The 26,941-nt window shown below is 45.4% G+C and overlaps 1 protein-coding gene and 1 pseudogene across 1 annotated transcript in view; both read left to right on the forward strand.

Annotated features, from left to right (window-relative positions):
• FAM135B (family with sequence similarity 135 member B) overlaps positions 1–26,941 on the forward strand; it is a 1,359,155-nt gene that overhangs the window by 51,215 nt on the left and 1,280,999 nt on the right. The window lies entirely within an intron of this gene.
• LOC144827109 (uncharacterized) lies at positions 18,650–21,103 on the forward strand (annotated as a pseudogene).

Raw genomic sequence — 26,941 nt, forward strand, 5'->3', positions numbered from 1 at the left:
TATGAGCAACTAAGGGACTCATTAATAGATCATAATCCGGGTTAGGAGACACCGTGTTGCAGAGACACAAACCCGGAGCCCATTCAAAACTGCAATCCAGGCAGTGGAAAACTGGCTGCACGCATGTAAAGTATGAGAACCGGAAAGATAAACCATACACCACACTCAAAGTAGCCAGAGGTAGCGATCCATAGTATTCAAGCCTCCGGTACGAAGTTGGAGCAGCCGGGGCAGATTGTCGTGGGGCACAGAATGTGCAACCATTCTTCAGCAAGAAAATCAACAGCAGTACACCGGCAGCCAAGTTGAGAGTTAACAGGAAACCACCAAAGAGGCTGGAAAAAATAGAATGAAAAAATGCCGGTATCACACCAAATGTGGGGCCGATTAGGATCGCGGACGGAGGATGAGGGAACGTCCGCATGGGCTGCGGCGTTCCCTCATGTGCGATTAGGATGTGACCGCCACCCTGGCGGTCACATCCTGGATATTTAACATTGCGGCGGTTGCTGCTTCAAGCAGCACCCGCCGCAATGTTAAAAGTGCAAGTTTGACATTTACATGCACAAAGCGGCAGGCACCACGCGGTGCCTGCCGCTTTGTGCATGTAAATACTGGGGGGTACCATAGGTACCCCCCATGTGCACCCCCCACCCGCCAACACCCTGGGGGCCCGCAACGGGCCCCCAAAATCAAAAGTACACATGCTTTTCCACGGCGGAAAAACCGCCGCGGAAAAGCATGTTTACAAATGCTTCCTAATTCGGCTGGCGGTGTCTGATAGGCACTGCCAGCCAAATGAGAGCTTTTCCGCCGCGGTTGTAACCCGACCGCGGCGGAAAAGCAGCGGACAGAAACCAAGACCCACCAGCCATGGTAATGCGGCGGTGGGTCTTTGGTTACTCCGCAGAGGATTTTCCGCCTCCTCCGGGCCGGAGGTGGCTTCCGCCGGCCCAGAGGAGGCGGAAAATCCTCCATCATAATGAGGCCTATAGTTTGGAATGAGGTCACAAGGCCAGAACTTACTACTTTAAAGAAGTGTGCCAAGCCCGTGTTGGAAGAGGCATTGAATATAGTATGGATCAACGCTCCAAAATGCAGGGGGAGAGCAGTATTTAATAAGGCATGTACCTCGGTACGAGTGTTAGCCACGTGAAAGACGAATGTTTCACGCGCAGATGTAAGGGCGACTTCTTTATGAGACAAAAGAGCCCTTATTAGACTCATCTTGTTGAATTCTGCTTTCAAGGTCGGAATGAAAGGCTAGATGGATATATCGAGCTTCCCATGCGGAGGAGGAAACAGGACATTCTTACAACAGACAACACGTTGGGAGACAGTCACTATGTACGGAATCCCTGCCAGCATACCACAGCAATCTTCATTATTTAAAAATAAATAACTACCATTTTCTAACAACGTGAAAGTCGCTGTAATAGCTAGGGTGGGTGTACCTTTTAAAATACAGGCTAAATTCGGGGCTTCAGAATTACACAATCCATGCAATTGTATATTCCTACAGACCAATGAGTGATTGGGAGTGGAAGTGCAATCTTCACCTTTCAAATAAACCTCCTTTCCTTCCCTCAAGCACCTATATGTAAAGGGTAGAGACCAAACTTCAAGGAGATATGCGCTACCTAATGATTCGTATCTACCTATGGCATAATGTTTCATACATGCTTCAAATTTAAACAGTGGAAAAGGTAGTGGTATTAACTCATAAATAAGCCAAACTGCAGAATTTGTTTCGGCCACAGAAAATGGTAAAGGTTCTAACTTTTCAATACGCAATAGAGAAAATGTTGCATCTTTCATTAACATAAATTGTTGTTTAACAGTCAAATTAAAGGGCAAAAATAGCGAAGAAGTGTTCATGTAGTCCCAAGGTACTTTCCCAACCTTCAACGTTTGTAAAGTCCATGCAAACTGCATAATAGAACGCAATTGATTTTGACCATGGTACAGAACTGAGACCTCATCTGGTACAATGTCAACTACAGAAGAAACAATATTTTCTAACGTGTAAATTCGGGAAGAAAGCGTGTTAATGCTATTATCTACAACTGCAAGCACTTTTTCCAAATTAGCTTGATCAATAGCTCTCAACCTAGAAGCAGCTTCAATTTGTAACCAGCATATATCCATCTTTTGGATCTGCCAGTTGCAGGACCTTTTACAAAGTCATTCAAGTCAACGTCGTTAGTCAATTTAGACAAATGGAGTTTTACTGACGCTAAGGTGGAGTGCTTGAGCCAGCTCTGGCATAGCTTGCCTACAGAATAGGTAGTGACAGAATGGTCACTCTCAAAACAAGGATCCACCTTAACCTTTGTATAGCATGGGGTCAGACCCAGAAAACGATGCTGGCATGAATCTGTACTTTTTTGCCATAATAACCACCCTTTGCGATCCAAACTGGAAATGTTAAAGGACGAGTTTTGCAACAGAGTTTGTAAATCACTAAGGGACCTACTGGTGTGATTGTTCCATTCGGGATAAGCTCCCAGATCACGAATCTAAGGAGCATTTCATTTTGTAGATGTAGCCAATCCAAAGCAGGTGGTTTGTGAAATTGTAGAATTCAGAAACAACATATGGTTAGGGATGAGACATGCACGATGCAAAGCCTCAGTGCCTTGCACTTGCCAACTTTCAGAACCCCAAACAGATTTAAGATCAAAAGTCCCATTGAACTACAGCTTATTGAGAATCGACAGACCTAAACAGCGGGGCGGAGGTCTCGCATTGATTTTCAAAAAGGAATTGGAATGCACCCTCACTAATAAAACTATTATTAACAGTGAAAGTGGTACATTCTCTATAAAAGTTAATCCGTTCATGACCATTACTGGTCTGCTCATTTATCGGCCCCCGGGCACTGCTACCTCTTTCTGTAACCAGCTCATAGAAACAGCAACGCCATTAGCCATAAAATATAACAACTTTATGATTCTAGGTGACTTGAATCTTCATTTCGAAGATACTAATGCTAAGGAAGCCCAATTACTTAAGACAGCTCTCCACGCATTGGGAATAACACTGCTTTCTACATTTCCCACACATCAACATGGTCACCTTCTTGACCCAGTCTTTGCCACCTGGGAAGGGGTCGTAATACATCCCCCCGTCCCAATAATCTGGTCAGATCACCATATGATTACTTTTAACATACCTACCAATAAGACTACGAATAATATGAACAAACCCCTGTACACTAAGCGTCGTAATTGGAAAAATTACACCCCTGAACATTTTATCAACGAATTAAAAATGCATCCCCCACCAACAGGACAATCCCTACAAGACACCTGGAACAACTATGAACTATGGCTGAGCATGGCACTAGATAAAATTGCCCCATAGACTTCCAAGCCCCCAGTTAGGAGAACTAAATCTGAACCTTGGTTCTCAGAAAAATTAAAAACAGCTAAAGCCCGCTGTAAAGCGATTGAAAGAAAATGGAGAAAAAGTTATTCTACTGAACTTAAGGAAACCTATAAACTGGAACTAAAATCTTACCAGAGATTGATAAGAGAGGAAAAGGGTCTCTTTTATCAAAGCAGAATTGAAGAAGCCACCAATCCAACAAAAGAACTATTCCGGCTCTATAAGGAACTTATAGATACTTCCAGACTAGATATCCAGGACACATACTCAAACAATTTATGCGAACAAATAGCGGATTTCTTTGTCCAAAAAGTAGAGAAAATTCACGCTACCTTTCCCATCCCCTCTACATCCGGAAAGGAAACGTCCCCCTCTCAAAAAACCTTCCTCACCCAATTTCACACACCTGACAAAGAAAACCTGTCTAGCATAATTAATAGTATTCACTCTGGCTCCCCTAACGATGTGTGCCCTATAGAAAAAAGCAAGGATATCTTGGACCACACCCTTATGGATCAAATAAGTCAGATGATAACCCTCTCTTTTAAACAATGCTATGTTCCGGAAACTTGGAAAACTGCTCAAGTTATCCCTCTCAAAAAAAGCCCAACATCCCGGTTACCCAATTTCAAAATCTTAGGCCAATTTCCCTCTTGCCACAATGTGCCAAGATAATTGAAAAAGTAGTAAATAAACAACTGATGGCTTTTTTAGAATCAGAAAACGTACTCCACCCTACTCAATCCGGCTTTAGATCTAACTATTCTACGGAATCAGCTGTTTTATATTCCACGGAATACATCCGCAAGATGGTGGACGAGGGTGAGACAGCAGCGTTGGTCATGCTAGACCTAAGCGCAGCTTTTGATACTGTGCTACATGCCACGCTGCTGTCCCGACTCTCAGACATCGGAGTGAAAGACCATGCTCTGGCGTGGATTAAATCTTTTCTTACGAAAAGATCTTTTCAGATACACTGCCCACCCTTTAAATCATATTCTCGAGACGTGAGCTATGGGGTTCCACAGGGCTCCAGTTTGAGCCCCACACTGTTTAATATCTATATGGAGCCCCTGGCTCAGATCGTAGAGAGCTTTGGGGTGGGCATTGTCAGCTATGCCGATGACACCCAGCTCATGTTTAAGCTCACTCCTGATACCGAGAAATATGCCTCCAATTTCTCGGAATGCATGGCTGCTGTCGCCATGTGGATGGATAACAGCTGCCTCCGGCTGAATGGAGATAAAACAGAGGTATTGATAGTAGGAAATAAAACCTCTATATGGTCGCAGGCGTGGTGGCCCACAACATTGGGCGACTTTCCACACCGTGTTGAAAAGGTGAAAAACCTTGGGATTATGATCGACTCTGATTTGTCAGGAAAATCCCAAGTTAACAAAATAATAGGCAAATGCACTGGTACGCTAAGAATTTTAAGAAAAATCATTGATCTCATCCCTATTGAAGCTATAAAAACCATCGTACATGCACTTATTACACCTCATTTGGACTACGGGAATGTTCTCCTATTAGGATTGAACCAAAAACATCTTCACCAGCTTCAATGCTTACAAAATGCGGCCGCACGCATGGTACTGGGTCTTCCCAAAAGAACATCTGCCAAGGCGGCCTTGTCCAAATTGCACAGGCTCCCTGTTAGGGAAAGAATCAAATTCAAGAGCCTTTGCTATGCCCATAAAATTGCCCATAACAAAGGTCCCACCCATCTGAGAGATCTGCTGACTATCCACCGTCCAATCAGAGACCTTAGGTCCTCAGGAATGTCACAATTCAAAATCCCACGTGGCCACAGAGCAAAAATAGGCGGCCGCTCCTTTCGTTATCTTGGAGTAAAACATTGGAATGTTCTACCTGTTCATTTAAGAATGGAACCTTCAGAGACTCTTTTCAGAGCCAAACTTAAAACCCACCTCTTTCCTCAATAATTGCTCTCTTTGACCGCCCCTTATCTTTTCTCTGTGAGTTTTGTTGGCAATTAGCGCGGGGATACACAGTTGTGCAGCCATGCGCTTTACAAATCTTTTTATTATTATTATTATTTTTTGTATCTTTCCACAGCTCATAACCTCCTACAGCCAATTTGTCGGTAAAGGACTTTGAATATAATAATTGTGTGTGGGTAAGTTTAACTTTGGAAGACGACTTCTCAGTCATCTTAAAATAAAATGCACCTCCGTTTTATTGATCAAAATCATTAAAGTAAGAAAACTTATTCAAAATAGTTTTTGAGCTGCCTTCAACAGGAGCGGGACAATGTTCCCATTGTGTGTAATTCACCAAATTTCCAAATGTGTTGGCTTTGTGCAGAAAATGATTGCCATAGTGTTGATAACAAAACAAGTCAGCACAATTTTCAGAATCTAAATACAAATCTATAGCATCAAAGGCAGCATAATATTCCAAATCAGAAATCAGAGCCTCTGCGGCCTTGACGTCCCAATCATCAGAGCGTATAGTTTGTTTAACCACATCCCCCATTGAAACACAAAGTACATTAGGGACATTAATATCCTCTGTGGGTCCATGGAACTGAAATTTTACAGCATCCCAAACAATCCCACCTAAGACAGGCCAAGCAATGATATTCACAAAATTCTGGTCTCTATTCATTCTGTGTGATGAGGAGTCGGGTGCCAAAGTTCCATCAATTAGCCTAATTGCAGTTCTTTCTTTAACAGTGTACATTCATAAGATCGAAAAAATACACCACAAATCCAATGGACATGAATACAAAACTTGAAAAAAGCACCAGCCAAATGTAAGTTCAAGGGGGAATTACATTTTTTTTTTAAACCAAACTGCAAAATTCGAAACTTTTGAGGGGGACTTTGATGCGGCACAGTCAGTGTCAAATGAAAAACGTGAATGATTAGCCACACAGGTCTCTAAATCAGGCATAGATAAGTCTTTGGGATAAGTGTACTCTGTATCATCAAGAGGATCACCAGCCGGTGGAATCAATAAAGGATGTGTAACTGTAGGCATCTCGATGGCAACATCAGGCCTGGCGGCTGGTGCCAGAGCCAAAACAGAGTTTCTCAGCATCGCTGGACAAGAGACCACAGGTGTCATACTAAGAAGAATCGGCCACTCTGTGTAGTTTGACATTGTCAATGGAGGTGTACCTGTTTTCCTTTTGACCAGGAAGTGGAGGTAAAATGAATGTTCTTGTACCCTGCACACCAAGCACAGGAACTGGAACACGATTTGAGGGGCCGAATTCCTTCTTGTTCTCAACCTTCTTTCGGGCAGTTCACCAACTCGGGTAGCCAGCCAACTACTGGAATCAGCAACGCAGCATCAGATGTGGAGGGCAAATGTTCCTTTACAAGACTATCAAGAGTCTTTTGTAGATTCTGGAAAACAGCACAATGTTCATCTATGTCAAAGGGAGCGGCAGACGCCGCCTGCTCTAGACCCTCAAGGTCTGGAACAAACATTTTAATACCAAAGAGCATCTCGTATGGGGTACGCCCACCCAAAGACCTTCTAGGGAGATTATTTAGTGCACGCTGAACCCTATTGAGGTGGGCTAGCCAGTTCTGGCCTGTACCTAATACCCTAGCTGTCAAGGATTGCTTTAAGTCACTGTTCATCCGCTCCATAACACTATTGCCCTCAGGCCGGTATGGAGACGAAAATTTGACTTGGACCCCCAATGAACGCATGGCATCCTTGTATGCCTTAGAGGCAAACGCTGGACCCTGCCCCGAATGGAAGGTACCACATGCAAAAATTCCCACAAAGACACGCAAATCTCTTTCGACAGTTCAAGAATCAGCACTCCTTTGGGGCCACACCCACACAAAGCGAGTGCAACAATCAACTGCAACTAAGATGTACTTATACGCAGTATCAGAGGAGAAAGGACCGTAGTGATCTAAGTAAACACAAGCAAGTGGTTTATTAGATATATACAACTGAGTCTGGGGTGGGCATGTAGCAGTAGAAGGTTTAATTTACTGGCAAATGTTGCAATGAAGGACATTATCACGCATCTGTACAATCGGGGCCACCAGTAACGCTGTTGTAGGAGAGATACAGTAGCTGACACGCCGGCATGGGCTGAGGCCATACCCTCGTGAGCTGCTGTTATCAAAGCCTGTCTGCGGTCCGCGTTGGGAATCCACCTGTCACCAACGTTGTTAATTCTCACATAAGGAACTTGTTGGACTTGGCCCTTTTGGCAGGTTCACCCCTAAACTTTTTGCTTTTAAGTGTGACCTGATACTAGTAGTTTTGGGTTTTTGCGTACTTTAGCACTGTGTCCCAGTGTAAAGTGCGTGCGCAATCTGAGTGTTGTGAGATTGGCCTGCCCTCACATAGGAATGCACGGGGGATATGTGTGTCCATGGTAATTCCTGGGGTGAGAGGAGTGCAGGGGCGAGTTTGGTATGTGCGAACTTGTGAGAATAAATGCTGCGCAATGGTGTGTGCAGACTTATTGTGCCTTGTGGAGAAGTGCCACTTTTAAAAGTTGGCATTTCTGTGTGCTGTGAGATGTGAATTGTCTGTCTGGCTTGTGAGTGACAGGGGCTGGCTGGTGTGGTTGGCTCCAGGAGCCAGGATGAGTCTGCCGGTTGGTGAATAGGGAGATCTGCATGCAGATGGGAGGGAGGAGTTGCACCTGGGACCTGAATAGGGCTGTGCCTTCCCTCCACAATGCTGGCTCCACCTCCTGTGGTGCGTCTGATATCCCTGGCCTGTCCTGTGAATAGGGAGAGGGGCTGAGCAAAACAAAGTGCTCCAGAACCAGTTGCATCTGGTTTTCCCTTTGACCTGCACCTTTGAGACAAAGGAAAACTGTGTATAAGAAGGGGCTGGACCCCATGAAAATGGTTCTCTTGTTCCTAACTTGAGGGGAGGCCTGCTGCTGCTGCAGGGTGCCAGGAAGAACCGCCACTGGGGACTGCCTCCCTGCTGGAGGGCCCTGTGAGCTGGTCCCTGGGGCCAGCCTTTGCCCCCGGTATTCTGCAAGACTTTCCCTGGACTTAGCCTTGTAGTGTCTGGGAGCGCTTTATTTTTCCCTCTGAGAAGCGTTAGACCTTGGTGTTTGGAAGCGCCATGTTTCTGCCTCCCAGGACGATGGTAGTGGGGCCTGCAGCGAGGAGCTGCATCGTGGAGTTCCCACTACCTCTGTATTCTCGAGGCGGGAGCCTACCCTGCCTACTTGCCGTTTTTAATATTCCTAGCGGGTGCCCACAGCCAGGGACCTTGTGCTGCTTTCTATATCCCTAGCGGGTGCCCACCCCATCAGGGACTTTGTATTTAAATGGGTGCCTACCCCGCATTACTGTCTTTTCCGCGGGTGCCAACACCGCATCTCAGCCATGGAAATCATCACCGCCGCAGCCCCTAGGTTTCACCAACGTTGCCGGGCCGCTGCCAATGTGACCCAGAAGCCAGGCGGCCCTGCCTTGTTGGGGGCGGGGCCGCGTGATGAGGCGGAAGTGATCCGGAGCCTCGCTCAGCACAGTGTATATGTGTGATTATGATCTAATGTGTTTATGGTAATACAAAGGCTATTTTTATATATAACCTTGTGTGGAGTTCCTTTTTGTGGTGTGCATAGTGTGTTGCTGCTGTGTGTGTGTTGCGCAAACACTTTATACATTGCCTCCGGGATAAGCCTGACTGCTCGTGCCAAGCTACCAAGGGGGTGAGCAGGGGTTATCTTAGGCGTGTAACTCCCAAGCCCTGATTAGAGTGGTGGTCTCTGCCTGGCTTTGGCGCCAGCCTTAGCCAACCAGAGATCCCATTTCTAACAGAACTTTATCAAGACTTAAATGATAAGAGTATTTAGAAGGGAAACCTTTCGGGTAATTACCTCCCTTCTCTGTTGCGGCAATAGCTGCCAAGATGTCATCATCAATCTTACTTTTGGAACGTGTAACTGCTGCTACTAAGTATGTCGCAACTGCGGTCTTGGCCGCTTCATCGGCAAGACTATTGCCAACAGCGTGAACCTCGACACGCTGGTGACAAAAAGTATGAATTACAAACACGAGTGGGAGCCGATCTTTAAGCTCCACCACTCGAACCCAGATCATTTTATGTTTTATTGTGCTACCCTTGGAATCACCATAGTCATTTTGAGTCCAAAAGTACAAATTGTCATTGTAAGACTGTACACAGTAGTAAGAGTCACTTACGATAAAAGTAGTCACACTGGGATCAGCATACTGCAATGCAAGCATCAGAGCACGAAGCTCTACAAATGGGCGGTACAGTCCCCTAATGTCTGTGTATGCACGAAATCGGACTTGGACACTCCATTCACCATAGTACCAACTACTATTGCGCAGGCCGAAGAATATGTGTGCTTTGAAGCCGTCGCCGGTTGCGCCGAACCGTCAGTGTATATGATACAATGGAAATCCTCCAGCGGGCGCATTGTCAGAGGAGCCGGATGAACAAATTCATACTGCAAGTACTCCTGAATCTGCAAAGAGGAATCGAAAATGAACATGACATCCGGGGATGTCAAGGACATCGCCCATTGTATCCACCTCAGGTGCAAAGCCTCAGAGTTCGGTACACTGGCTTTCGTCACTGCCTCCAGGGCAGGATACGGAGTAAGAACCAAAATGCGTTTTCCCTGTGACAGTGCACGTTCTTTCAGAATCACCATCTGCACTGCTGTCAAAACTTTTTCCACAGTGGAAAACCGCAGCTCAGCCGAAGTGTACAAGTGTAAGCGATAGGAACTGTGTCACCCTCATTAAAAGTCAGGTAAGTGAAACCCACCGCCCCAGGTACAATTCTTATCACCAGGTTGGTGTGGTTATCACGAGTCAATAAGAATTTAATTTCTAGAAGATCAGCCTGCAAAGATTGCAAAATGGCTGAATGAGCAGGCAGCCAGCAAGATTTGGGGAAAGTAGGTTGTACTAAAGCATAAAGAGGATTGATACACTGGGCATATTCGGGAATGTAAGTACGCCCGAAATTCGAAAAGCCCAGTAAAGACTGTAGTTTCTTCAGCATTGTAGGAGCATTTCTCCAAGAAGTGAGGTGTTAAACCTCGTCCTTCATTGCTGAGCTCATAGCCGAGGGACAACACTGTGTACTCAGCAATGTGAGATTTTGCAAAGTTAAATTTATAGCCAAAGTCCGCAAAACAGCAAATTATGCGGTGAACGCGACACAGATGTGGCCATAACTCGTCGTCTGTGAGATAAATGTCATCCAAATAAGAACATGCATCTGGGTCAAGTCTCTCTAAAAGAGACTATGGGGGCGGCAAAGATGCCTGGACTGTTTTTATAGCCCATAGCCAAACGCCGGAATTGGCGCTGTTTGCCACCACATGTAAAAGCTGTCCATTGACTACTAAAAGAGTACTGGTTGTAGGCAAAAAAGCCATTGGATATGTCAAGTGTGGTCTTAAACCTTTTTCGCAAGAGACTATCCACAAGAGCGAAACTGTGAGTGTTTTGCACCGCACACATACGACAATAAGAGTTTAAGTGCCGGTAATCCAATACCAAATGGTACAAGCCATCAGGCTTGGTCACAGTAAAAAGTGGGTTATTCATTGGAGACATACATGTTTCAATCACACCTTGATATTCCAATTGCTCAAGGATTTCTGCCACAGGAGCTTTCGCTTCACGCTGCATGGGGTATTGGGGTTGAGGCTGTGGAATAGACCGTAATGGTATCTCATGTCTGGGGGAAAATTTGTCCCATCCACAGTGAGTACGTACAAAGCCGGTGCAAGCACCTTAGCCCGATCTGCAAAATGCAGAGCTTGCTACTTCGGCACTATGTGCGCAAAACTAGGGAGGATTACCTCCTCCCCTTGCGGAGCGGCTAAAACAAAAGGTGGGGGCCAGTCGACCTCCGCCAACAAAATGTCATAAGTATTAGTTAGATTCTCCCAAAATACCCCTTTTACAGTACGTTGTATGTCACCCTCAATTAAAAGGACAATTTCAAAAAGTATTTCAGGGGGAGCCTCTTTAGTGTCAGCTGTCTCAACAAAAACGAACGTCTCAGTTGCTGTCACCTTCAGACGCAACGCCTTCCGCACTATGGTAATCTCCTCCGCACCGTCTAACAGCGTCAGTGCCCATATCAGGTTCAGAAGCTGTGTTCCCACTATCCGTGGCATATCTCGCTGTTAAAGCAGCAACTTTCTTTTTCTGAAACTGGGGTCTTTGACGTGGAGAGTTGTCCTGCTTGCCTTTACCGTCTGTCTTGAAGGGTTGCTCTTGTTTCGCACCCTGTCCTCTGCCGCCGCCTCCCCCACAGGTGGATGAGACCGATGAATCCTGCAAAGAGCAAGGAGAACGTTGATCAGGGACCTGAAAATGATCAGGTGACTTAATAGTAGCGCTGTCGTGCAATTCATAAGTGCGCTCAGTTGACGCAGGTATTGGTGAAGGGGGACGGGACTCCTGTTTCTGTTGCTGTTTCCCCTGTTTCTTATTCTTATTCGAATTCTGCTTTGGAACAAAGGGGCAATCATCTTTGTCAGACTTCGCCACCTGAGTTTGCTTCTGTGTTGACTTAGCAAAAGGCTTAACACCCAGACTATTACGGCCAATGGTCTTATAAGCTGCCGTAATAATTTTTAGTAACTGACGGGGTTTATTGCATCGGGGACATCGCGCAAAGCATTAGACACCTGAAAGCTTACCGCATCTTCCTTAACATTAGCAAGGACTAGATCGGAAACTACGGCAAACACTCCAACGAGTCTCACTCCCAATTCAACAGCCGCCTCCGCTCCGTGTTCATCTTGAACACGCTAAATGATGGAGGGCAGGACAGCCATGGACGGAGTGCCGAAGTACTTAGCATAGACCGCCACAAAAATCTTACCCCAGGTATCACAATCGGTAACCTCCGGTATCAAATCTTTCTGCAAACTTATGGCAAGAATACTGTGTTTTTCAACAAGAGTAGTGTTGGGAAATACTGCCAAGAGTTGGTCAAATTTCTCAGCAAGCCAGAAAGGTATATCATCCTTATAAAGGGGGCCCTTGCTCATGACCTAATTCAGCATGACGGGATTAATTTTGATCCCGGACTGCCCAACTGGATGCGCTGCAGTGCCAGGTGCCCCCACCTGAACGTTGTGGGTCACATATTGTGCCAGAGCCCGGTGCACAAAGAGGAATAGAGCACACGCAACTCCTCAATCGTGACTGTGTTATAAAGCTGATGCGGCGTATAGCCGGCCAAGACCGACCTCGTGGCCCCTGGAATGGACAAAGGGCCCAACTGAACCACTGTTAAAGATTGGGGAAGGGCGCCATCAAACCAAACTTGATGCTGCCAAGCATTAATAGGAAATTACAGTGTCCTATATGGGGTGTAGTGTAGAGGGACAGCTGTGGGAGTATAAATGTGAAACAGACCAGAATTTGCGTCAATAGCCATGAGTAGAAGAGCTCAAAAGGGTACGCTGCCTCAGCACTCACCGCAAAAACAACCTCCAAACCATCCACCGTGACGCCATATGTCTGCAAATGGTTGCGGACATACACCCTACTATGCTGCGGGATGTCAGTGTCAGCCATAAGGACATGGAAAAGAACAAGAACAATGTAAAATAATGTAGCACAACTGGGTAGTAATTCAATTGAAACCGTTTTATATTATTAACCTTGAAAAGAACTATTTAACTATAGGTAGGTTTATCCATCACCACTGTCAACTGGAAACAAATAGTGAGGGGGTCGTGGACTGATATAAGCACTACTCAAGAGTCACAAAATCAGACCACTAATTTGGGGGCGTCATGTTGCTACGATTCTGCTCCTACACAGAACTGTGCACAAAGACCCGGGACCTCAGTGAATTGTGGTGGACCAAGAAACTCACCTCAGTGCCTAGAAACCCTAAACAGCTATCATCAGTGTCACATTAGCTCTTCGTCCTATAGCAAAGGAACCAATGATTAGACAGGAATGGTGGGAAGTAAGAACACTCTTTCGTTTGTTATTCTCATACCAGGGCACAACAGGAGTAAAAAAGAGACAAGGGAAAGATTAAAATATTTATTTTAACGACGTGCTCTAAGATGCAGTATTTTTGCTAACATAAGCACACATATGATTAGAAATAATATGATCAGCAATGTTACACTTCCATAAAACACAAAAGGAGAAATCATATTACAATGATGGTGAAAAACAGTATTATAGTGCCTAGTATAACACCCTTCCTAGATAGGAACTATGGGCTAGATGTAGGTAAATAGGATTTACTGATTCTAAAATACTGAATTTTACCAATTCTGTATTTTAGAATCAGTAAATGCTATGTAGCTAATAATTCGGTAAAAATTACCGAATCGTTAAGATTCAGTATTTACCGAATCGGTATTTACCGATTCAGTCATTGCCATTCATTCCTACGGGCCTGGAGACCCATAAGAATGAATGTCAATTACCGAATCAGTAATTAGCGATTCGGTAAAATAAGGAATAGAGTCAAGGGTGGCAGGGTGGCACTTTGACACCCTGTTGCACTCCTGAAAAGCTGCTTGTGTGCACATGTGGCACACATACATGCCCTAAGGGCATGTATGTCTGTCACATGGCACAGGTGTAAATGCACAGATTTGCATTTACAGAGGTATTCGTTATTTACCACCAACTAATAGTTGGTGGTAAATAACAAATCCTTAAAGCACAGAAGCACTCTTCAAAGTGCTTCCTACATGTCATTTACCGATTTGTAAATACTGAATTGGTAAATAATGATTTGGTAAATACCCAATCGGTAAATACCCATTTGTTATTTCCCGAATCCTCCCCTACATCCCAAATGCCCAATACCGGTCGGAAACGGCGAAATTCAGTCATTTCGGCCGTTACGGACCGGTATTATGCCACCTACATCTGGCCCTAGGTTTTTAAAAATATAGAAGGTCTCTTAGGCTTGTGTGGGGGACCCCATACCTCTAAGATCAGCAGGAGTGTATCACATCAGGATGTGCAAAAGCTCTCTGTCTCTCTGGAAATGGAAAATCTTCCAAGTGCCTGAAATCATGCCTACAGTGCAATATTAAATGCGCCAGAATCTCCGTTGGCTCGCAGCTGCACATATGTTATGTCTAAAATGTGAGCCGATCAGCCTGAACAACAGCTACCTTTTTATGATAACCTTGGAGGCTTTAGCACTCATTGTGCAGACTAGGGTCACGAAGTAAGTCTAGGGATGCCGAAAACAAGCCATTCTCAAGTAAAGTAATTCACACAGCCTAACCTACAACAACAGCTATATGCAGTTTCGTGTGCAAAAGCAGCAAAAGGTAAAATGGCGTTTAAAGTTCTAATAAGCCTATGCTAACATAGGAATGTGCACAAACAAGGCCCAGCCCTCACTACCACTGTAGACAATCACCGGGGGGTTGAGATGTAGCTGGCCCTTCCTGGATGACTTAGAGCTGAGCTGAATATACCTTTGCTGCATTTAGAGTAGTGGGAGGAGTTTTCCTTGCACCTGAGTAGGGCCTGTCACCCTTGCACAAAGCTGTCTCCACCCCCGTAATCATACTGTACCAGTGAGGATAAAACTGATTTGGTATGATCTCAGAGAGCCTTGCACAAAGAAGAACAAAGACAGAATGGGATATAAGTAGTGGACCTCAAACTCCAGAACTTTAGATCACTTCTGGACTTAAGTGGAACCTTTGCCAAGGAGAAGAGCTGGAGAGCTGTGAGGAGGAGTACTGTCCCTTTCCTGTGTGGTATGTGGGGTTTGCCTGCAGCTGCTGCTTCTGCCAAAAAAAGGACTAAGACTAGAACTTTGCTGAGAAACCTGCTTGGAGAAGAATCTCTAAGGGCTTGTGTGTACTGGCCTCCGGTTCTAAAATCTCAGGGACACAACGACTTCACCTCCAGCTCCCCTGAACTCTATTGCTGAGAGTTCTGACCTGCCAGGAGGTCCCTGTTCCAGTTTTGTGCCTCTGGAGGTTGTTCCTGCTGTTGGGAGCTGGAAGAAACCTAAGAGAAGCAGGAAAAGAAATCTCTGATGCCATCAGCGATGCTGCCGTGAGGCCGCAACCTGTACCGCAGCCACGGGCATCGCTCGTGAAGTGGAATATGCACTGCCCAGCCTGCACCGCAGCTCTGATGCCCTTCGGTGCCTGCTAAGACCTGCAGTTAACGACATTCCCGATGCCAGCGGTTGCAACGATTCCGTCTTCGCCATGCCTGCATCCTGTTATCGTACTGCCAATAACTGCAGAGGGTGACCCCACAAACTCGCTGACTTTGCACAGCCTCACCGTAACTGACTCCTCACCGCTGATGCACATGACTTACTCTGTCCTGGATTCGACAAGTCACCTCCTCATGGACACGTTGCCTCACCTTCCCTGTGGCAGCGTCTGCACCACTGATGGGCGCAGACGCAACGGGAGCACCGAGCAGCCTTTGCGGCGAAGTAAGTCTACTTCACCATTATTTGTTCTTTTTCTTGCCCTCCTCAGTACTTAGTTTATAACCAGTAGCATGGGCAGATGGAAGGTGGGGGGTATTAAGCCACCTACCAGGCAATCTATCCTCCCCAAGTGATCCACAATAGACACCTTTCTTGCTCGTGCCATGGGAGCTCTATCCAAAGAAATTGACTAAGCTGAGCGGCTTATGTGTCCTACTGTAACTGGCCAAAATGAGGATACAAAGTGTGTAATATCTACCATGGGGAAGTCTGGTCAAGGTAACGGCCAAGATGACCACAGTGCAGGATGCACTAGTGACTCACTGAATATAGCCACCATCCAAACATCAACCGAATCAGAAGAGACATCATTTCCCACCGCCCCATGTCAGGTCATTACAGGTACAACTAAAGCTTCAACTACTGCCCATCCACCAGTGGCCAAATGTAAAAGAAAGACACAGTATGTAACACCTGTTGACCTGAGGTCACCGGATGTACTTGTTTTCCATGAGGCAGCTGATAAAGATAATACCTTCATGGACAAACGAGTTTGGACCCCATTTTGGGACAAGTTAACATCTGTTATAAACGGTTTGTTAATTCCCCTTAAAGAAAGACTGGGTGGGATGGAGGAGGATTTGAAAAAGGTCACTAATGTGAGAGTAATGCCACTAGATCAGAGGCCTCTACCATTAGTCGCAAGACCAAATAGTGCTATAGGTGGCATGCCCTCCCATGCTGAGGCCGTGATTCAACCCCACCAAGATTCAATGTTGGGTGAAAATGCACAAGAGATCCTTAGGGGATCCAACAGGGAGCCTGTCACCGTGACACATACAGTGGTCCAACACTCAAGGGGCTCAAATATACACTCTCTTAACACCAATAAGCCTTGGTTACTGTTAATTTGCCACCTGCCCATGTGTGATAGTATTAGATAACGTCCCCCCACTGAAGCCAGGGGTTAGGGAAACTACAGAATGCTTGAAGAACAAGTTTGTGCACTTGCTTAGCTTTAAAAACCTATTTCCACCGAAAAGAGCACATGAAATTCTGTTTACAAGGAGAGTGGGGTGGATTGGGCCTTTGGAGAAAACAATTGGTGGTGATTGTGTAGGTATTAACTTCAAAAATCCTAGAATTGTCAGAGCCATACACATAAAGATGGGGGTATCAACTATGGATACACACAGCATGGGCATACTCCCACTGTCTTTTTTTATCGCTACCTACAGAGTCTAGGTCAATGCTCTAGTGGCGCACTGAATTCACAAAGATAGAGGGTCACTCCAAGCTTACATCTGCAGTATGGTTCGGAATTTGCAGTGCACAATAGATATGAGGCACTGAGTACATTAGATGATAACGAATAACTCAACCCTGACCAAAGTTATGCTGGGGATCCTAGGATTTATCAGAGAAGGGACCCTATACCTTTTCAGGAAAGCCAGCCACCTCCAAAAGATTGTACATTTATTATTCAGGCTCCCGTCATTTGTGGGGTGGCTGTAGTGTAGTTCTGAAAATTCTGGACTCGAGAATTTTACTTCATCATAGCATGACGATTTTTATATCAAAAGACCGAGAATGGCTAGTACACTATGTACAAGCATTTTCGTCATATTCGAATGACGATTTCACCTCGAAATCTTCATTTTCGTTCTGAACCCTTGGCTTCCATTTTGTGTAAAGCAGCCATTTTGTGAATTGCCCTCACATAGGCAGACGAATTAAGCCAAATTTGATTCCAAAGGGCACGTACACCTTAATTGACTTTTCTCTGACCTGGGCAAGCTGGAACCATTGCCCCAGGCAAAACCTGTTTGGTCAGTTCCTCTCCCAGTGGCCGAACGAGATAGCATCAAGGCACAACAGGTCATAAACCCTTTTCATCGCACACACACCCTGCCGAATCTTGCTCACACCTGTCCCTGCTCTTTTCTCTCTCACTTGCTTTATGATGGGGAGGTGCCCGTTTTTATTGGGGGTCCACCGATATCTGATGGAAATGTTGGGCCTTGCCAGGTAATTTGTTGTGGGCTGGACAAACTGGAATGTGAGCTTGTCATCATGACTCTGCTTTTCCTTTGTAGTGGAACTATGTGAATAGTATACTGTAAATCTAAGAATGTTTGCCTGAAGCTTAATATTTCGTATAAAAAGAGAAGCCTGACTTTGTAAGATTGAGCAGTCTCCTGAGAACATACATCCCGTGTTGTTGTACTTCTAGGACGCCTGTTACTTTGGTTGCAGCCAATAAAATCAATCCTTGACTTCACCTAGGAGACTCTGAGTTTCTGTGGTCTGAATCAGGAAAGTACTCGAGGTCTTTGGGCGTGTACCCTGACACCACTGGGTTACAGGTTCGGTACCGGTTCTGAAAAACCCAGTACCTCAGTTGGCACCCAACGCGGGGCAATACCAGCGGTACCGGTCCAGCCAGAGGTTCGTGAGGAGCTTCGTGTGAAAAGTCTGGAGGAAGGCCAACCACTTCAACGACCCCTGCATGTCGACGTGGTCTGAAAGTCTTTGCTGCGAGATTCCCCGCTTCCAGGCGGCTACAAAGGACTGCTGCCCTGGCTATCGCCCTGATTTGGACCCTTGAAGTTTGGTAGAGCGAAACGCTAAGAAGAGTCTTCTGGTGACGTCATCGATATCTCAGTTAAGTATAAGTGGAGCGTCTCCCAGTCCTTAGTTGGTTCTTAGTTTTGGGTATCCTTCGGGATCACTTTATTTGGAACTTGCAAGTGCCAAAGCCGAAGGACTCGTGTATTCACGAGAAATATCGTAATCGATAATTCTTTGAAGTTGAGAGCTAGACTAGAGAGCGAAAATGCCTGGTCTTAGCAGACTTGGAAATTTGTTTTGTCTTGGTTGTAATAATAGGGACTCCCGATTGGAGGACTCGTGTCCGGTTCCTCCGGTTGGAACTCCAACTTATGAATTGTATGTGAAACATGGAGTAGGCCCCATCACATATAATGAAGTGTGGATCAAATACACCAGAAAAGATGGTGTTTTAAAATGGCCCCAATACGGTAGCTTTGTCACGGAAATCTTAGATAATCTTGAAGTTAAACTTTTTAAGAAGAAAGCCCGGCCGGTGATGTTTGACTCTTTCCGCCTATGGCGTAAGGAAGCCAAACAGAAGGAAATTAAATTAGAGAAGAAAAATAAGAGAGAAAGGGGTATTTCGATAATGGAAGCTGCTATGCAGTATAAAGACAATGAAGAAGAACAAATGAGTGAGCAGTTGCACAGGCAACGTAAAATGGTAATAGATAAATGTTATCCAGTTTTGCCGCCTCTTCAGCAAGATGCAGCAAAAGAGCTAGAAAAAGATCCGTTAATGGCGCATTTGTTAAGTTCGCCACCCCCCTATGCGCAGAATGCTACAGCACCTCCGCAACCTTTAGTTGCGCAACCCGTGGTTGCATTGCCTCCTGCTCCTCCACAGCACCCACCAGCTGCTCTTCAGCTGGCTCCTGCTCCTCCGGTGCAGCCTCCTCAAGGGCCACCGGCTTTTACATCTGCTCTTCCTATACTCCCTACAACTTTGACTACTATATCGACTACCACTCCTGGTACTTCTCCTGACACTGCCTCTGCATCTGCCTCGTCTCACTCTGCTTTCCCTCTTGTCTTTTCATCGACTTCTCCTTCTGTTCGTCAGAGAGTGGCTAGCACTGTTACTAGTATTCTATATCCTTTCTTTGGAGCGGCAAGTCCGGCTCCTGTCTCTGAGCATAAACAGTTGCGTAGTCAACAGCCTGATTCTAGGGAGAAAGAAACGTTAAATCATTTGGCACATAGATGGATGACTGACCCGACACTATATGATCTAGAATCTGTTATGAATGTCTTCTATCAGTGGGAAGCATCAAAGCAGAGATAAGTTTTTGAGAAAATGTGTGCTTTTCTGTGTGAAGATTTAGAGGAAAATGATTTAGACTGTAATCCTCCTGAGTTGAGCCATGTACGGTTTGAGTTTTCAAAAGGCGCAATTGTGGGTTCAGATGTTAGGAAAGCAGTTGCGACATTGTTGTCACTTAGGACTGAAGGTGTTTCCAAGTCATTGTTTGAGTCTGATTTTTCTGATAAAAAGAAGGGAAGACAATATCCCATGAGAGAAGTTCCCCCACAATGGAGGGAAGGGGACCTAACAGCTAACCCAACTATTCAGCCTCATTTCTAGCGTGTGTGGGTACATGTCCCATGGAAGCGAGCTGAAGTTTTGGCCCTTAAACAGACATTGCCTGATCCCCGTAAGAATCCTGCAGGATATTACAAAGAGTTGTCACAGACTGCTGGGTCATGTATCATGAATTTAGGGGATATCGATATGTTGTTTGGGAATGTTGTTCCACAGCCTTTATGGGGAAAGATTCGTCATACAGATCATGATCAGGAATTAGGTGACTCATGGGCTAATATTGCTGCTGCAGATGCCCTACAAATTGGTGGTGCTAAACCTGAACCTTTAGTAGCAGATCTCCCTGGTAGGATAATTGAGTACATGAAAACTATAATGCCTGCGATGCGTGTGAATTGGGATAAGTTGTCTGCATGTAAGCAGAAGAAAGATGAAACAGTCTCAGATTTCTTCACCAGGTTTGAAGAAACGTTTGTCGACCACAGTGGTCAAGATATGAGCACAGAAGGTGGTCAGCGATTGTTCGTCGATAAATTTGTGCACAATCTGCTTCCAGAGTTGTGTAAGAAGTTGAAAGATTCAGAGAGTTCTTGGGCAGTTTCCTCTTCAGCACAGACATTGGCTACTGCACAGTATTATGAAAATAGAGACAAAGATGAGAAAGATAGAGCAGAAAAGAAAACAAAAGAGTTGAAAACTAAGGTTTTGTTACAGCAAGCATATCCGCCACGTGGTGGTGGTGGCCAGAATAATGGTGGTCAGGGTAACTATCAGAATAATTATCAGCAGCCTCAACAGTATCATAGGAACTCGCAAAGAGTAGAGTATACTCAGCCACGCGTCCCTGTAGGCCCCAATCAGTGTTCATATTGCAAGGAAGAGGGTCATTTCAAATATAGTTGCCCTATTCTGTTACAGCGTGCAAATGGTGTGTCAAACACAAGAGGTAGAGGTGTTCAGCAAGCGCCTAGAGGTAGAGGACGTGGAAACGTCCTTCAGAATGCACGTCCCCTTCCACCTCAAAACTCAATGAATAGGTTTGATCAGCAGAATAACGCATCTGGTAGGACAGCTCAGTACTATGCTGATGATTACTATACAGAAGATGAGCATTCGGAAGGTAATGATTGCTAGGACAGCCATAGACAAAGAGAGGGAGTTGTTTCAGTTTCAGTAGATCAGAGTGGACCATACGTTGAGGTGATTACATCAGGTGTGTCAGAGCCTTTTCTGTTGGATACTGGTGCTACAAAGAGTTCTATTATGCACTCCAAACTCCCTGGGGCACCTTTGTCTGGCGAAATGAATGTTTCTGTAGGTTTTTCTAGCGCCCCGGTTAGGAACCCGATTTCTAGTCCTATGTCCCTTTCTGTTGGTCCTTGTGAATTAGAAGCACCCCTTATTCTGACAACAGGTTGTGGTGAAAACTTGTTGGGACTGGATCTGTTAAAAAGATTGTATGCGACTTTGTACTGTTCTCCTTCGGGAGTACAAGTTACACTGGGTATGAAAGTGGTTTCCTCAATGTATTTGTCAAGGGATAAACTTCCAACAGAATTGTCGTTTCTTCCTGATATTCTTTGGGCTACTGGTCCTAATGATGTGGGTCTCTTGGAAATACCACCATATGTTGTGACATTGAAAGCCAATGTTAAAATGCCACGCATTCCCCAATATAAAATCTCTAGTGAAGGTGAAAAAGCGTTGTTAGCAATCGTTTACGATCTGATTGAAAAAGATGTGATTGAAGAGACAAGAGGCAACGTTTGCAATAGTCCTGTTCTGCCTGTTTTGAAACAAACTGATCCCTCTCAGCCACCTGTGTACAGATTTGTGATTGATCTGAGAGAGGTGAATAAAATAGTTGTGCCACAATTTCCAGTTGTCCCTGACATTACTGCCCTATTGACTATGATTCCAGCTTCTGCAACCTGGTTTTCGGTGATTGACTTGAAGAATGCTTTCTTCAGCATCCCGATTGCTGAGGAGAGCAGGGATATTTTTGGCTTCAGTTTAGGAGGTCGAAGCTTCCGCTTTAAACGCGCTCCCCAGGGCTACTGTGAAAGTCCATCAATATATAGTCAAGCTTTAAAGACACAGCTTGATACGATTGTTTTACCTGAAGGTGCTACTCTTGTACAGTACGTTGATGATTTGCTTGTTGCTGCAGATACTGAGAAAATATGTAAAGAAGCCACGTTGTCTTTGTTGCGTCATCTGTGTGATTTGCATCACAAGGTGTCACTTTCCAAATTGCAATATTGTCGACAAGAAGTGACCTACTTAGGTCATCTCTTGTCAAAGGAGGGAAGGAAACTGACCCCAGAAAGAATTCAGGCAATAGCAAAATTGAATGTGCCAAGAACACAGAGAGAAGTGCGTGCTTTCTTGGGCATTACATCGTACTGTAGACAGTGGATTCCAAATTTTTCGTTATTAGCCAAACCCTTGGTGGCTTTAACGTGTAAAGATACACCCAATCCCGTTCCTTGGTCTGAAGAGTGTCAGAAAAGTTTTTCTGAATTGTGCACAGCACTATGTTCGGCTCCTGTGTTGGGTACCCCCAACTACAGTAAGCCCTTTACATTGTATGTCCATGAGAAAGAAGGTTGTGCATTGTCCGTGTTGACACAGTTGTTTGCAGACAAGCAGCGTCCATGTGCATATTTTTCGTCGACTTTGGATCCGGTAGCTAAAGCATTACCAAGTTGTTTAAGAGCAACAGCGGCAGCAGCTGTTTCTATTCGACAGTCTGCTGGTCTAGTGATGAATAACATGCTAGTTGTGATGGTTCCACATGCAGTGGACACATTGTTAAACAGAACCAAGACACAGCACTTAACTAGTGCTCGATTGTCAGGTTACGAATTAACCTTGTTAGCGAGTCATGTGCACATAAAAAGATGCAACACTCTCAACCCAGCTACGTTGTTGCCAATTGTAGAGGAATTAGATGATTCAGAACAGCATGATTGTTTTCTTAGAACAGAAGAAGAAACGAAAGGGAGAATAGACCTCCAGGACACTCCTCTTGCTGAATGTGATGGTGCATTGTGGGTGGATGGTTCATGTTTCAAGCTCCCGAACGGTGACACGACTGCAGCATATGCTGTCACGACTTTGCATACAATTGTTGAAGCTGCACGTATCCCACATAATTCAGCTCAAGCAGCAGAGTTAATTGCACTTACAAGAGCATGTGTGTTGTCAAAAGGAATGAAAGTGACTGTCTATACCGACAGCCAGTATGCGTTTGGTGTGGCTCACAGTTTTGGACGATTGTGGAAAGAACATGGGTTCCTGACTTCGCATGGAGCTAAGATTCAGCATGGTCAGTTGGTGAATGAGCTTCTTGAATCACTGACCTTGCCTCTGCAAATGGCGATTGTGAAATGTAGTGCTCACAAGAAGGTGACTGATGATGTTGGTCGTGGAAATGCATTTGCTGACGAAATCGCGAAAGAAACTGCAAGGAATGTGATGAGCCGAATGTATGTTGCAGGCCCTGCAAGATGGGTTGGTGATGTTGGAATGTGTGAAGACACGATAGAGAGTGTGAAGTCTATTCAAGCTGAGGCTACAGAGAAAGAGATGAACATATGGAGAGAAAGTACGGGTAGAATGGATGCAAATGGTTGCTGGGTTGAATTGTCAGAGCATCAGAGATGGTTGCTACCCGATGCGTACGTGCTTGCAGTGGTTACAATGGCTCATGGAATGGCTCACATCAGCGTGAAAGGGATTTGCAAGTTGTTGGCTGCAGTATGGCAAAATGCAGGAATTCCTAAGTGTGCAGAGAATGTCGTCAAGAATTGCATGGTGTGTCTGAAACACAATCCTGGTAGGGGAACCCCAACTCCAGCTGGTCATTTTGCACCTCCTACGTATCCGTTTGAGGTTTTGCAGCTAGATTTCAACCACATGGAGAGGTGCAACAATTTAAAATACGTACCCGTTGTTGTTTGTGCCTTCTCAAGATGGGTAGAAGCATATCCCCTAAAGGACAATACTGCCTTGTCCACAGCGAAAGCCCTTGTGAAAGAATTCTTCCCCAGATTCGGAATACCTAGAATGGTCTGGAGTGATAATGGGAGTGAATTCATAGGTCGTGTGATGAAGAAAGTATGTGAAGGGCTAGGCATTCAGCAAAAGTTCTACGCTGCAAATCACCCCCAATCAGCTGGACTAGTAGAATGCTACAATGGCACGCTTAAGTTAAAATTGGCCAAAATTCAAGCGAGCACAGGTCTTAAATGGCCTGACGCTCTCCCTTCAGCACTCCTATCAACCAGAATGACTGTGCATTCGCGAGTGAAACTTAGTCCATATGAAATTGTCTTTGGCCGCCCGGCCAACATATGGGGAGTGCCAAGGCCCACAAAGTTCAGTGAAATTGAACACCCTGTTTTGCTTGATTATCTGTACGAATTGACGGCTAAATTGCGTGTTTTACATCAACAGGTCCACGACACCCTGCCTCCGGTCTCTGAAGCTCCAGGCCATCAAATCGATCCTGGATCCTGGGTGCTGATCAAGAACTTTCAGCGAACCAAGAACGAGCAGCCCAGGTGGACCGGACCGCACCTCGTCCTTCTTTCCACAAGATCAGCTGTTCGAGTGGAAGGGAAGAAGCACTGGATCCACGGGGTCCATTGTAAAAGGGTACCTTTACCCCTGCCGTATGGCCAGTGGGTCCAGAAGGGTGTCGCTGACTCAGAGACTGAAACCGTGCCACGTTTTCTGCCTTTCAGTGATGCACATGTGAAAGGAACACTTACAGAACAAGAGAGTGATAACATTTTGCAACCAGCTGTATCACCGTCCGTTCCGTTGGACACTACAGAGCCTGAACTCCTATTCCGGGATCACACCATACCTGGAGAGCAAAGATACAATTTGAGGCCGAGAAACACGAACTAATAAAAGTGTTTTTTTTCCTCCAAGTACTATTTTTTTTTTTAAAGTGCAGCTCTCCCATCAGAGAACCTTGCTTATTTTTGTTTTTCGAACCGCCATCCGGGTTCCGCTGCTAGGGCCGCGATTGCCCAAAGTCTTTGGGGTGCAGCTGACGACGTTAGGTCGGCAGTTCTGGTTGGTCCAAGGGAGTTGCCCTAGACTGACAGAAGCATTCCTTAGCAGAATCAACCTCCCATCGCGGGCAGCACTTTAGAGAGGATGGAGTTTTTCGAGATGGAGATACCTGCCAAGGAAACGAACTTTAGAAACAGAATATGTAAAATAATAACAAAGAAAAGCTTTTTGATATTGTGCATTTTCATGTTATTCAGTGTGATGATATTTTTAATAGGATATGTTTTATTCTCTTTTCGAGTAACATTTGCACCCACTACATCGCCCATACCTCCTCCTACTGTTTCCTCTCATTCTTTTCAACCCCTTCCTGAACACGAATCCGCTAGGAGATTAGAGTTTATTAATAACTCCTTTGTTCAGCTCTCTCACCAACACCAACTTGTAATGAACACAACTAACTGTTGGGTGTGTGGCCTAATGCCTCACACAACGGATAAAGGTATCCCTTATCTGGTCCTGCCTTTCAGCCATAATGGTTCTGTGTGGGCATACAGAACAATGTTCATCTATGCTCGTGAAGTCCACCCCCTACGTTCTTTAAAAGACAATTCTAAGAATAGTGCTCTGGTTAAGGGTATAGTCGACATGATTAAGGAAGAGATTTCTTATGAAACTACCCCCGAAGATGAGACACTTGCCTATATAGGATGGAACGTGACCGGATATGGAGCTACTCTGAGTGAGAAACAGCAAGCTAAGAGATCTTCCCCGATTTGGATTGTACCCCATCAGGGTCACCTGTGTCTGCAAGGTACTGGCAAGAATCCCAGAGCTCAGTTAGGGAAAAGTGTCTGTACAGAAACGTATGTTTTTGGGTCTCAGACTTCCCCTGCGTTTTTAGCAGCTAAGGGTACCTATTTTATCTGCCATATAGAGCTTATACATGGTTGCCCCCTGACTTTTCGGGCTCATGTTTTGTTTCGTTCCTGTTGCCTCCCACCTACACAGCAGCGGCAGACTACCACAAGACAAGGATAGTTAGAGGTGTCTTGAGTAAAGAAGACACTGCATGTCAAGAATTTGGGGACTTCGCAAAGGGTTTTCTGCCGTTCTGGGGACCCATGGTTAACAGCAGGAACATAAGGCAATTGACAAGGGTGGTTGAGTCCACTGTAGTTGAAACTGCTGGTGGCCTTAGTAACTTGACTGCTGAGCTCCAGTCGGATCGTCTTATGACCCTTCAGAACAGGGTCGCTTTAGATGTCATACTTGCAGACCGAGGTGGGGTATGTAAATTGATCCAATCGAGTTGCTGTGTTTTCATTCCAGATAACGCTCCAACAGTGTACCAGGCCATCTCTAAACTGCATAAGATTTCCGAATCTATTCATGTGGATAAAGGAGATTGGTCGTTAATGGGATGGTTCTGGGAACTGATATCCGGCTGGGGATGGAAAATTCTGATGGTCATTGGGATGGTCTTAGCCATTCTTTTCCTGTTCTGTCTGTGCGTGCAGTGTGCTCCTGCAATATGTGGCCTCTGTGCTACATCATGTGTAAGGAAACCTGTATCAAGAGACGAACTAAGGGGCTCATTAGGATGGCGGACGGAAGAGCCACCGCGGCCCTGGAGTAGGCGGAAAAAGCCCTTTCCGTGTCCGCCAGCCGCGGATACTCCGTCCGCCATATCAGGATAGGAAAACGTGTCAAGTTTCCGTCCGCGACGGAAAAGGACGCACCGCCGCCGAACTACACACGACCACGTGGCGGACGGAACAATCCCGGAGGCCCCGCCGTACGTACTGACGTCTAAGACCGTCCCCCAAATCAAGATGGCGGAAACTCCACATAAAACCGCAGCGGAAAAACAACCTGCCTGAACACGGCGGAATCCACACAGCTAACATAGGTGACAAAGCAGAGATACCCACCGCAAGC

Source organism: Lissotriton helveticus, chromosome 4_1 (genome assembly GCF_964261635.1).
Source record: "Lissotriton helveticus chromosome 4_1, aLisHel1.1, whole genome shotgun sequence".
Taxonomy (NCBI): Eukaryota; Metazoa; Chordata; class Amphibia; order Caudata; family Salamandridae; genus Lissotriton; species Lissotriton helveticus.